At 30.7% G+C, this 13,144-nt stretch overlaps 1 protein-coding gene and 1 long non-coding RNA gene across 5 annotated transcripts in view; both read left to right on the forward strand.

The window, feature by feature from the left end:
* The window catches only part of LOC145329104 (calcium-activated potassium channel slowpoke-like), a 282,479-nt gene that overhangs the window by 51,184 nt on the left and 218,151 nt on the right, over positions 1 to 13,144 (forward strand). The window lies entirely within an intron of this gene.
* Positions 4,256 to 5,526, forward strand: LOC145327639 (uncharacterized). The gene is made up of 2 exons (XR_013882199.1): positions 4,256 to 4,318; positions 5,495 to 5,526. It is a non-coding gene; the product is annotated as an uncharacterized LOC145327639 (long non-coding RNA).

Raw genomic sequence — 13,144 nt, forward strand, 5'->3', positions numbered from 1 at the left:
GTTCCTACTGCTGCTATGTCAGGTGCGCGACATAAATATTAAGCGTATGGGGAATGCCTTGGCCCATAAATAGGTGCAATTCACTACAATGCACAGTTAGGACATCTCAGACAAAGGGTTGATTGTCTGATGGATGTTACTTAACCTAATATCCTTGGGTGTTAGAGTATCGCATCCCATTACATGCGGATGATGCTCTGGATTCTCTAGATGATCACTTTAATCGAAGGAGAATCCTGCCCTTACGAGGTAATTGTAATAAAACATTATTTTTGGTTAAATCATTTAACAAGAAAGCCTAAAGTATATATGATATTTAGTTTAGTGATATTTATATCTTCATCATATCTTTAATATATTTATTCAAAATTAAAATTAATTTTCTATGAAAAATACTGAAATATAGATATTTTTTATGAATTAAAATTTACATAAACGGCAAACACATATAGAGTTTACAAAAAGTAGGGTTGAGCCGGATGTCCGGCCATTTTCAATATGCAGCCGGATACCAGATATTGAAACTATCCGGATACCGGATATCTGGCTGATTTATAATGCAGAACATCCAGTTATCCGGCCGGATATCCGATAATTTACCGGATATCGAGCCATTTTCAATATCCGGCCGGATGCAGGATATCTGGCATTATAAGTCGATCGGATATCCGGTATCCAGCCATAGAGTATCCGGCCCAACCCTCACAAAAAGTATGAATAAACAAAAACTCAATTTAACTTTTTAAATGTTTTTTAATGAAATTATTTTTTAGAGGACTTGACGACGCAAAAAGGGGGCCCTTGATTCTAGCCTACTCGTAAGTAACCTTTATATTCTTTAATCACACAATGTTCAACTGTTTATGGGATATTATACGACAAAGATTTAAAATGGATTTAAGGCTTTCAATTTATTTATTTGGAATTTATTGGTAGAAACCAGGAAGGGAGGGGACAATGAGCTTTTTATTACACTAGCCCCCAAAGTTTTATAAATTCATTGTCTCGACAACTTTGGGGACTTTTATTAAATTTTGATTGGTTGGTTTACTAAGTTGTGAGTCTAAACGTTTCAACCACTAACTTTAATCTACAAAAGGGGTAATTTTGAGTATCATAATAAGGGATGTACATTAATTTATAGGTCTTTGTCTTATCCCTTTAGATCCATATGTAGAAACACTGACAATCAAAAAAAAGGAATGCCTCGTTTAAAATCAACATTAAGAAAATTTGAGATATCAAGACGATAGGTATAACAAAAATCTTTTAAAATTGCTAATTTATAGTATCCACTACGGGAAAAAAGTTTAAACCGAAGTTTTACTTTTGAAAGTTTAACTAATTGAGATTGGCTGGAGACTGGATAGAAGCGTTCACATAAATTAATATTTGATGACATAATAATATAGGACAGCAGAGATCTTAAGGGACGAGACAAAATAAGTTATATTTATGTACAATATACATTATACACCCTCCAAATTACCCACTTTATAGATTTAAAGCATATTGTTTAAAAGCATAAAAACTGCTAGTTTTATCAAACCAATAATGTATTCAACGTGTTTATTATGAGAATAATTACCAGAATATTACAAGCTAATGTTCCCTCCCTACCTGTCGGGTACCAGAATAATTTGCAGATCATTATCTATAACTTTTGTAGAAATAGTTGTATCACCTCTTTTTTAGTCAACAAAATCTGTAAAACAATCTTTGAAAAAAGTAACAAACATCGGAGTGGACAAACGCAGGAGTGTCTAAAATATTAAGTTAATTATGTATTTATATACAGGTTAGGTTAAGTTAAGATATAAATAAACAAATAAGCCCCCCCCCCCCCCAGGGATTAGGCATTAGATTAGGTTAAGTGTCCACTCCGACGTTTGTCACTCCTGCGTTTGTCCTAGGACCCAAAAAATAATAATTAAGTACAGTTGGACTTGAGAATGGCATTTGATTTATTAATTTTATTGTAGTTTTGCCCACAAAGTTCATTTTATTGAGGAGATGAGAGATCTAAAACTCCTTTCTGAAATCAAGTAAGTTCTAATTAAAATAAAATTATTTGTTTACTTATGTAAAAATATTTTCTTGCAAAAAAGTTTTTTCATGTTAAATTTGTACATATTTACGTTGTACCTAATTGTTAAAGGAATGATCATGAAAATTTTGGAATTGGTAGGACAATTCTAATATGCTTTGCTTTTAAAAGAAAGAAAATTAAAGACGTAGACAGTCTACAATCTAAAGCTTAAAAAACGCACATTTCAATTTACATACAGGTATGTAAAAAAGCGCAAATAAATCCTTTTCATATTACCTTCCTCTCTGTTCTGAAAGTCTTTTTTCCCCTATCCAAAATTTTTTTTGCTTGTTTGAATTCTTAAATGTAAGAAACAACAAATAGTCAAAGGAGTTCTAGTGCGACATACGTACTAGAAGACAATGAACTAGGGGGACAAACGACCATTTTTAAAGTAAAATAATTTAGTAAATACTCTAGGATTTTTAAAAAATTGGTAAATTTTAAAAAATCTTCGAAAATTTTAGGCAAAAATCCACTAAGAGTAAAAATAATAAAACTGTTATTATGTATATATATAAAATTAAAGATTTTTAAGACTGTCTGTAAATATATAAAATTATTATTTAACTAGGCAAACCCAGAAGTAAGTATCACCTGTGTAAATTGGCTGGTTTTCCGCAATCCAGAAGAGCATGGTTTGTGAAAACCTTTATTATTTTTCATTTGTGCTACCTTCCAGGGAATGATATTCTGACAAACAACTCCAAAGGAAAATTTCCCCACACCCCCTTCCCCTTTTCCTCCCCTTCTTTATCCCCCCAACTCTTCACTTACAAGCCAAAAACAAAATATACCACTTGGTACTTAAAAGGTTTCGTGATTTTTTGTAGAATTGTTGGTTAGAATAGCTACCCCTGGCTATCTTCATTTTCATTTAATATGTACAAAATAAAGCTAAATTGTTTGTATAACAGAGCAACTTAACAAGCCAACCATGAAGTTTTTCATTATTACTAGCGGCTACGCCCTTAGGGCCTCTAGGGGCTTTTACGTTAGGGGGGTAGGGGTGGATGTTTACTCCTAAACTTTCAATTTTAGTTTCGAAACTTTTTCTTGGATTTCTATTGGGAGGGTGGTGTTACCCTCCACTAAAACAGTTATGTACCTTCCCATGACCTGTGAGAAACTACTCTGTAAAGGAGAACCATATTGGTTCAGCGGTTACAGATAGATCCTGTTACTTTATAACTTTATATTAGGATTAATTGCTTTACTTGCTTTTTTATTCTATTATTTCAAATAACAAAAAAAAAAACATATGTAAAACTACCAGATAAAGCTTTTTTTTACTTCTAATAAACAAATAATTATGCTTTGTTTTGTACATATGACATATCATAATCAATTAATATCTGAACAATTGTAAATACAAAACATTCATAATTCATTCTCACTCCTCATGATCAGTGCTCTGCAGCCGCGCGTCAGCCGCGACTAAGCCTCAAATTTAACCCAGTTTGATGCTTTGTAAATATTTTTGAGAAGAATGATTGTCATGTAGGGGTTAGGTTTACACTTCCAACTGATTTCTAAAATTGTAAAAGGTTGAGGCCCAAAGGTTGCTGACGCGCCAGTGCAGAGCCCTGATTTATCTTACAAGGTGTCTTAAAGAGATCTAGATATTACAGATATTTTTATGAACAATAATATTTTTGACAAAGCCCAAATTGTGCTAAAATTGTGTCAAAAATGATCCATGTGACGTAATAAAAATTAGGGATTATCCATCTCTTTTTTAGGGGTTTTCTTTCCCACTTCTTATCTCATCACCCTCATTTTATTACGTCACATGGATCTTTTTTGACACAATTTTAACACAATTTGGGCTTTGTCATATTTTTAAGACACTTTTTTTTCTTTATCATTCAATAATTGTAATAATTATTTATCGTATCGTATTATAGACAGTTTTCCGCGGATATTGAAATGGAAAATCATAAGATTAAAACCTGTTTTGTTGTCCCCAAGGGGCCGAAGGCCCAGGCTAACAAAACTGATATTGATTTTATTGTCGTCATTTTAATATTCGTGGAAAATTGTAATACGATGTTATACATGATTTTTCTGTATGCCTGAGAACCGGTTCTAATCCAGTGGATATAAATTGGTTTTGAGGCCGTACTGAAATTTTTTTTTATTTGTTAAAACCTGAATAATTTTTAACATAGAAAGCTACCTGAAGAAGTATTGAAACAATCTGATATCATGGAGAAACTTAGAAATGAGGTAGGCAGCATCGTATTATAGACAGCTTTTCGCGGATAGTAAAAGTGGAAATTTACGATTAGCTCTAGTTTTGTCATCCCCAAGGCGCCAAAGGCCAGGGCTAAAAAAACTGGTATATAATATTGTATATAATACAATATGTTACAGATTTTTCAGTATGGATTAGAACCTGTTCTAATTCAGTGGATATTAATCAGTTTCGAAGCCGTGCTGGATTACAAAGTCATCTTAAATAGATAAATAATATTTTTTCTCGTATTCATTCGAAACCGATTGATATCCGCTCGATTAGAACCGGTTCTACGCCATACTGAAAAAGTATGTATAGCATCGTATTGAAAAAGTATGTATAGTATTGTATTGAAAAAGTATGTATAGCATCGCATTACAGACAATTTTCTACGAACACTAAAATAAAAATCATAAAATTAGTATCAGTTTTGTTAAACCAGGCCTTCAGCCCAACGGGACTACCAAAACAGGCTTTAATCTCATAATTTCTCATTTGAATATCCACAGAAAGCTGTTTGCATTGGAGGGAAAGGGTCCGAAGGACACAATTACTGAGAATAGTTATTTGGAGCAATAGTTTAAAAAGGCTAAAAGAAAAAATCCCTAGTAAAACAATTAAAAAAATCTTGGGCTAATATTGATATTCATCTGTATAAAAATTCACATTCCCATATAAACAACCCCTTAAATAGTGGATGTAAATATTCATTTATTTCCCTGGTATCTCATTTATATCCCTGGTATGATTTTAGAAGATTTTTAATTTTCTTTTGGAAGATTTTAGAATTTTTATTAATTACTAAAAGAAAGAAAAATTATACCAGGGAAATAAATGAAAATTAAAAACCAAAATTAAACCACATTTTACTGGCATAAAAATGAGTTTTTGTTTAAATGAGAATGATATTCCTGTCCAGTTTTTTGTTTAGGAATGAATATTTCTTACCCTCGTGAATAAATGATGACCTATCGGTCCATCATTTATTCCCTCGGGTAAGAAATATTCATTCCTAAACAAAAAACTGGACAGGAATACCCCATTCAAAAAAGTTTGAATTTGAAGACATCTAGACTTTTAAACAAAAAAAATCAAATATGAAATCAATTTTTCAATTAGTTAATTCCATTTGTTAATTTATTAAAATAACCAAATTTTCCTTTTAGAATTATGAGAAGTTTGATACTAATTATGTCAGGTGAAAATATTTAGATTAAATCTGATTTCAATTTACTATTAGATTAACAAATTAGATGTTGAAATTTTAATATTTTTGATATAATTTTATAGAAAAAAAGTTAATTTTCAACATATTTTTATTCTTATGTGGAATTCTTTATATTTTTTTTTTATGTTGAAATGTTTTTAAACTTTTTAAAATGAAATTACACTATTCTAAAACATTGCTTAAATAAAAATAGCAATAAATTTTGTCTCTTGCAAGCAAATGAGAATCAAGCAATATTTGCTAGGTCGTTTATAATTTTATTATTTAATTATTATTTATTTGTTAGTAAAAAAAGAGCATAAAATAGTTTTAAAAATTATAATGTCAATAATTAAAATCTTAAAGTTTTAAGGGTCATGTATTAAATTTTTTTTACGTATTTTATTAAAAGCGAAGCTTTTCTATTACTAGGGTTGTACGTCTATTTTACACATGATAATTTTTTACTTTTTTAACAACAAATTTTTATATGATCTAATTATCCGATTGATCTGATTTTTGGAATACTGATTCCTGGGACAACAAAGTACAATACTATAAGCGAAGCAACTCTATAATCAAGTCCTAAAATGTAAGCATGTCCATGAACATTATCCTGTATCAAGCAGTTTTTCAACAAATTTACTCACAATTTTGCTTTGACTCTTATTCATTTATATTCTGATTATTCAGTTCTGACACTATAAAAGTGTTAATGTCCGTTTGTTCTACCGTTTAAGTGCTTCGCTTTTATGGATGTTGTCATCCTTGTTTTAGTTTGTATTGACTATACAGAAATGATGGATTTAATGGTTGTTTTTAGAAAAGAAATGATAAGAATAAATGAAGCCTACCAAACACTGAGATTAAAATACAAAAATAGATATCAGGTTAGAATTCAATTTATATTTTTCTAAAGAACGTGTCCTAACTTTTGTGATTTTGTTTTAACTCATTCGTGACGAGCTCCCAAAGTTCAAAGTTTTTTTATTCAACGGGGTTCAACAAAATAGATTTTTCCAATAATTACTCAACAGAATTAAAAAAGTAAGGTATCAAATTAAAGATCTTACTATTTTTGTTCATAATGGCAAATTTCTTCTATTTTTTGTAGCGTTTTAGTACCTTAAAACAAACTAAATTTTAAAAAACTTAAATTACTTCAAAAATTAGAGGTCTTCAAAAAAAACTAATTGCATATCTAAATGCTAGGGACCATTTTACATCTACTACTTACTAAAAGCCCCCAATAGCTATCTTTAAAAAAATCACAAAAGTTTGGACACGTTCTTTTATTCTTTTAACGGACATTTAAAGTTTTTTTTCAAACTATGTTAAGATTAGCAGTTTACAAAAAAATGCTTTTTTTCGGTCGCTAGATGGGGTTAGATATTTTTCTGCGATTTCTCTCAAAAGGGTTGGGGTAATAGTTATAAACCATCCCAGGTCATATGAAAAACCCTGTAATAAAAACCATATCCTATTATTTCATATAAAGATGATTGATGATTTTTGGCCTTTGGAAAAACCGGTTTTTAAGACATAATTTGTTGAAAAATCATTTTTAAATATTTGATACATATGTCCCACCCAGAACAGATTTTCCAAATATATAAAGCATTTAATATAATTGTTTTTTTTCTATGCATAATTAAGTTTAAAAAAAACGCATAAGGATGGATAGACGAACTGTACAGCAGCTGGGTTTATATAAATATTAAATCTGTCTAAAAAATATCGTTTATCAAACAAGGATGACAACATCCATAAGTAGTGAAGCACAAAAAATATGTATAAGAATTTAAAGATTATTTAATTTTATCAAAAACAAGAATATTAGAAAGAAAAAATCACGAAACCTTATCAACTTTTTTTTTGATTTCTTAATATTTAATTTATTTTAAATTTAATTTTTATATTATTAACCACAAATACTTTGCAAATCGGACCAAAAACACCAAAGGTATGGGGAAATAAGTGAAAATAGAAAATAGCATAAAACCTGCCAAAAAATAGTAGTCCGATAGCCATATATATAATTTTCATAATTATGCTCCACATAGTTGGGAATGTCGTCAAGAAGTTTCAGCCGTCTATCTTTTCTAGGAGCTGAGAAAATAAAGATAGGAGGAAATATATAAAAATGTTTCCAACGGACATATGGACAGACGGACATTTCAAATTATAGAGTAGCTTAACTACTAAATAATTACATTCTCCATTTTTCAGGGAAGACTTCCACAGCCAAGGTAAGAATGAATATTCTGAAATGTCACGAGTCGAGTCTTTTATTTTTATTAAAGACTAGCGGCTACGCTTCTAGAGGCCTCTAGGGACACGTAAAATTTTTTCTTTTCAATCTACTTTAAAATCCGCTATTTACCAAAAATATTTTTTTTCGCCGATATATGGTGTTAGTTATGTTTTTAGCTAATTGCAAAAATATCCGAAGGGCGGGTTTTAAATTTTTTTTTTCGATTTCTCTGGGGAGGGTGGTGCTACCCTCCCCTAAAACAATTATAAACATTCCCGGAAAATATGAGAAGCTACCCTGTTAAGGAGAACCCGATCGGTTAGCGAGATCCTTCGGTACAAACATACAAACACACAAACCACAAACATTCTATTACTTTATTATAATGATTTATATATATACTGTATTTATGTTAAGGTTTATAGGAAAATTTACCCAAGTAGATGAACTGGAGCAACATATTGAAGTACTCCCAGAAGTTGAAATGAAAGATTATGGCAACCTTTTAGAGTAAGTATACTGTAGTGCAGCAGCTTTATAACTGAAGAACGTCCGTCTGTCTACTCATCCAAAAATGTACCTTCCTCGTTTATTTACATATTGTAGATTAGACTATAAAAGTTGGAAAGATTTTTAATCAATATAATAGATTTGAAATCTGCATAAAATTTTAAGGATTTTTTATAAAATTAGTTTTTATATAATTCTTTATTTAAAGGCGCAAATACAAATTAAGTTAAATAATTTTAAGATCTGTGATTGGTGGATTGAAAACTATCTGCGCTCTGATTGGAGAAGCTTAAGTGACGTACATCATTCAACCAATTAGAGCGTAGGTAGTTTCCAATCCAGCTATCCTATTGGTCAAAATTTATTAACTTAAATCGTATTTGCGCCTTTAAATAAAGAATTATATAAAAAACGAATTTTATAAAAAAAACCTTAAAATTTTATGCAGATTTCAAATCTATTATATTGATTAAAAATCTTTCTAACTTTTATAGTCTATTGTAGATACAATTATTTGAAGTAAAAAACATATCCAATTGCAATCAGTATTATTAATGGATGTAGATTGTAGAATATACATGGATATGATGACATGGGAAAAAATTGCCTTCAATTTAGGTCAACATGGACACCATTCATTTGTCAGGTCGTTCATCCAGTAAGAGGGGAGGGGATGGTGGGGGTGGTGTGCTCATTATTTTAGCCAAATACAAGTTTCATTTTATTAGAGTACATGATAATCTGGTGCAAAATTCTAAAAAAAAAATCAATTGCATTATAATAAATTTTAGAGTTTATTTAATCTAGAGAAAATAGTTGTTAGTGCTTTTGTAGTATCCAACCTTGCTGGATATCTCTCGAGGGTTATGTTTAATTAAAGAAAATCAATATTCACAGGAGCGAGGCTTCTCTTTGATTAGCTCTAAACGGTGTGGAATTACTTCACTTTTATTCTTACTAGCGGATACACCCCCTAGAAGCCTTTAGGGGCACTTAAGGTAGGAGGGGTAAAATTCGACATCATCCCATTTAAAATTTGAGAGTCAAAAGAGTGAAAAAATATTTTTTGGGGGTAGGGGGTTGAAGACACCCTCCCCAAAAATAGTTTAAAACCTCCCCAGGACCTATTAGCTTTACTGTAAAGAAAAACAATATCGGTTCAGCGGTTAGCGAGATCCTTCGGGACAGACAAAAAACGCTTACTATTTTATATAATAGGATGGACATAGTCAAACTTGGTTTTTTTCAGATTAAATAATAATTTTCTATTTAATAAGACTGACATAAAAATAACAGATCTATAGTATAGATGTATATACAGACAACTACCTCCCTTCCCTTTTCAAAGGCCTTTTTCGTCTGCTTCTAAGTTATTTTCTGCTACTTGGCTGTGTTAATATAAGCGGCACCATTGGTTGATTGGTTGATTTTCAATGACCAAATAGAAAGGTTGCACCAAGCGTTTGCGATGGGGAGATACAGTTATTTAACCCTTTCTCCCTCTAGTGTTTTACTCTAATGTTTTACTCTAATGGTAATGTAATAATTTTCTATTTATTAACACTGACATATAAATGAAAGATTTACACGGAAATCTTTAGAAATAAGTTAATAACAGATCAACTGAAAATTGATTGTCTATTTCTTTCCTAATTTCCGAAGTTGTACAGCAATATAACCCAAATATTGCAAAACTTATTTTCAGCTACTCCGGTCAAAGGGAAAAGCGATATAATGTATAAACTATTTATACATTATACATTCAAAATTTTAATTTTTCAAATTTTTATTTTTTTTGAAGGTTTAAAGCTTTTTTAGCTAGTAGTAAATATTGAGATAGGATGAGAAAACTGTGTACACAATCGGCAATTCAAATTCAACTGACCGTTAATAACATTAACTAACTATCTTCTTCAAATATCTTTTATTAGACCTTTCATAAACATGTTTGATATATTTTCCAGTATAGCTTCAAACCGATTCTCAGTCACACTGAAAAATCATGCATAGCATCGTATTGCTGACAATTTTCCATAAATATTCTTTTTTAATCAAAAAGTTAATGCCAGTTTTGTTAGTCCGGGTCTTCGGCCCTTCAGGCATCACAAAACTGGTTTCAATATTATATTTTTTTATGAGTGGAAAGCTGTCTTTAATACTAGGCGATGAAAAAATATTGAATTAATTCTTATCCAGTAGTAATGGTTTTGCCTTGAGCATTAAATCTCTGGAACGGCTTAAGACGGGAAAATTGGGGTAGTTTATGAAAAAAGATTAATGCACCTAAATCAATGACTCTAATAACCTAAGACAAATTTAACAATAATATGAAAGAAAGATCAGTCTATATATCTTTGTTCTATACAAAAAGCAGAATAAACCAGATTTATATTTGGTGCATCCTGAATCACTAATCAAATTGAGGTCAGATAAAATGATAAATAATATGGATTAATGTGCCAGGGTCATCATTAGTTTTTTTTTAGAGAAAATGATTCTAAAATGAGAGCTTTTGACATGATAAAGAAATTGTCCTAACTTTTGTGATTTTTTAAAAATAGCTAGTCGGTGCTTTTAGTAAGTAGTAGATATAACATGATCCATAGAATTTAGATATGCAATAAGTTTTTTTTGTAGACCTCTTATTTTTGAAGTAATTTAAGTTTTAAAAAAAAGTTAAGTTACTAAATTAAGGTACTAAAACGCAACAAAAAAAGAACAAAAATAGTAAGATCTTTAATTTGACAACTTACTTTTTGAATTATGTTGAGTAATTATTGAAAAAATCCAGTTTGTTGAACCCCGTTGAATCAAAACTTTGAACTTGTCACGAATGGGTTAAAATAAAACTACAAAAGTTAGGACACGTTCTTTATACAATAATTATGCAAGAATATTAACCCGCCACTGTGGCTTAACTCGTAGCGCACCCGCTCGTCGTCGGGAAGGTTATGACTTGGAATCTAAAACCTGCGTCCAATCTAAAAATTAAATGGTTGCTACTGCTGCTATTTCAGACGCCTGACATTATTAGTTATAGTAGGAAAATGTCTTGGCCTAAATGGGGTAAATATTAAACTATTTTTAAAAATGTTATACTAGCTGATAAAGATTATCTAATAGAAAAAGTATATTTTACTTAAAGAACGTGTCCTTACTTTTGTGATTTTGTTTTAGCCCATTCGTGACGAGCTCCCAAAGTTCAAAGTTATGATTCACCGGGCTTCAACAAAATAGATTTTTTCAATAATTACTCAATAGAATTGAAAAAGTAAGTTGTCAAATTAAAGATCTTACTATTTTTGTTCATAATAGCAATTTTCTTCTTTTTTTGTTGCGTTTTAGTACCTTAAAACCAACTTGATTTTTAAAAAAATTAAATAACTTCAAAAATAGGAGGTCTACAAAAAAAACCGATTGCATATCTAAATTCTATGGATCAATTCACATCTACTACTTACTAAAAACACCGACTAGCTTTTTTTTTAAAAAAATCACAAAAGTTACGACACGTTCTTTTGTTGTTTAATTGACGTTTTTTAATTGTAAACATTTTAGAGGAAAACGGAGAGAAGACTTCTTCATGTGGACATCTAACTACTATAGGTTGGTCATACATTCCATCCCATGCTACTTATTCTAATCAAATCTGAAAATTTATCCAAAAAAAATTTTAAAGCTAGAAAGCTAAGTGTTACATTTCTGTTTATAAATTGAGCTAGTTTCTCATTCACCCCATAATGATACACAAAATTACCCCTTATGTAGCTTACAATTATTGGTTTAAACTTTTGGACACTCAACTTAATGAACCAGCCAATAAAAAATCATTAAAAGTCCCCAAAGTTGCTGAGCCTTTGAATAATAAATACGTTATTAAAAAACTTTGGGGACTTTGCAATACACATATAGTTGTGGGCAGTTATGTATTCCAGTTCAGGTTATTTAATACCCATATTTGCGACAACTTTTACTTCACAGAAACTTCTATTTTTTGATAATTACAAAAGAGCCCCCCCCCCCTCTCGGGTGGGTTGTTTATGTAAATGATTATAGACAAAATTACCCCTTATGTAGATTACAATTATTGGTTGAAACATTTGGACACTCAACTTAATGAACCAACCAATAAAAGTTCAACAAAAGTCCCCAAAGTTGTAATAAATACGTTATCAAAAAACTTTGGGGACTTTGCAATACACATGCAGTTGTGGGCAGTTATGTATTCCGGCTGTGTTTACACAGTGACAGTTCAGGTTATTTAATACCTATATTTGCGACAACTTTTACTTCACAAAAACTTCTCATTTTATATAATTACAAAAGAGCCCCCCCCCCCCTCTCGGGTGGGTTGTTTATGTAAATGATGATAGACAAAATTACCCCTTATGTAGATTATAATTATTGGTTGAAACATTTGGACACTCAACTTCATGAACCAACCAATAAAAATTCAATAAAAGTCCCGAAAGTTGCTGAGCCTTTAAATAATAAATACGTTATTAAAAAACTTTGGGGACTATGCAATACACATGTAGTTGTGGGCAGTTATGTATTCCAGCTGTGTTTACACAGTGATAGTTCAGGGGATGAAGAGGATGAGGAGGAAACTCCTCAGAAGGCAAGAAAATCCAGGAAAGAGAGCACATCAAACAATCAATCCACAGGCAGCAAATATAAACTTTAACATAGATGGCTTTAAGCAATAAATGTATAAGTATCTATTATACAAAGTACCTCTAGTAGATGTCTGTCCATCTTTCCCTTATGATCCCGGTAACACCCCCAAGAAAACAAAACAAAAAAAATCCCTCCATTTTTTTAAAAAAAGAATTTGCTTAAGAT

Source organism: Acartia tonsa, chromosome 9, assembly GCF_053477335.1.
Source record: "Acartia tonsa isolate MP-2025a chromosome 9, ASM5347733v1, whole genome shotgun sequence".
Classification (NCBI taxonomy): domain Eukaryota; kingdom Metazoa; phylum Arthropoda; class Copepoda; order Calanoida; family Acartiidae; genus Acartia; species Acartia tonsa.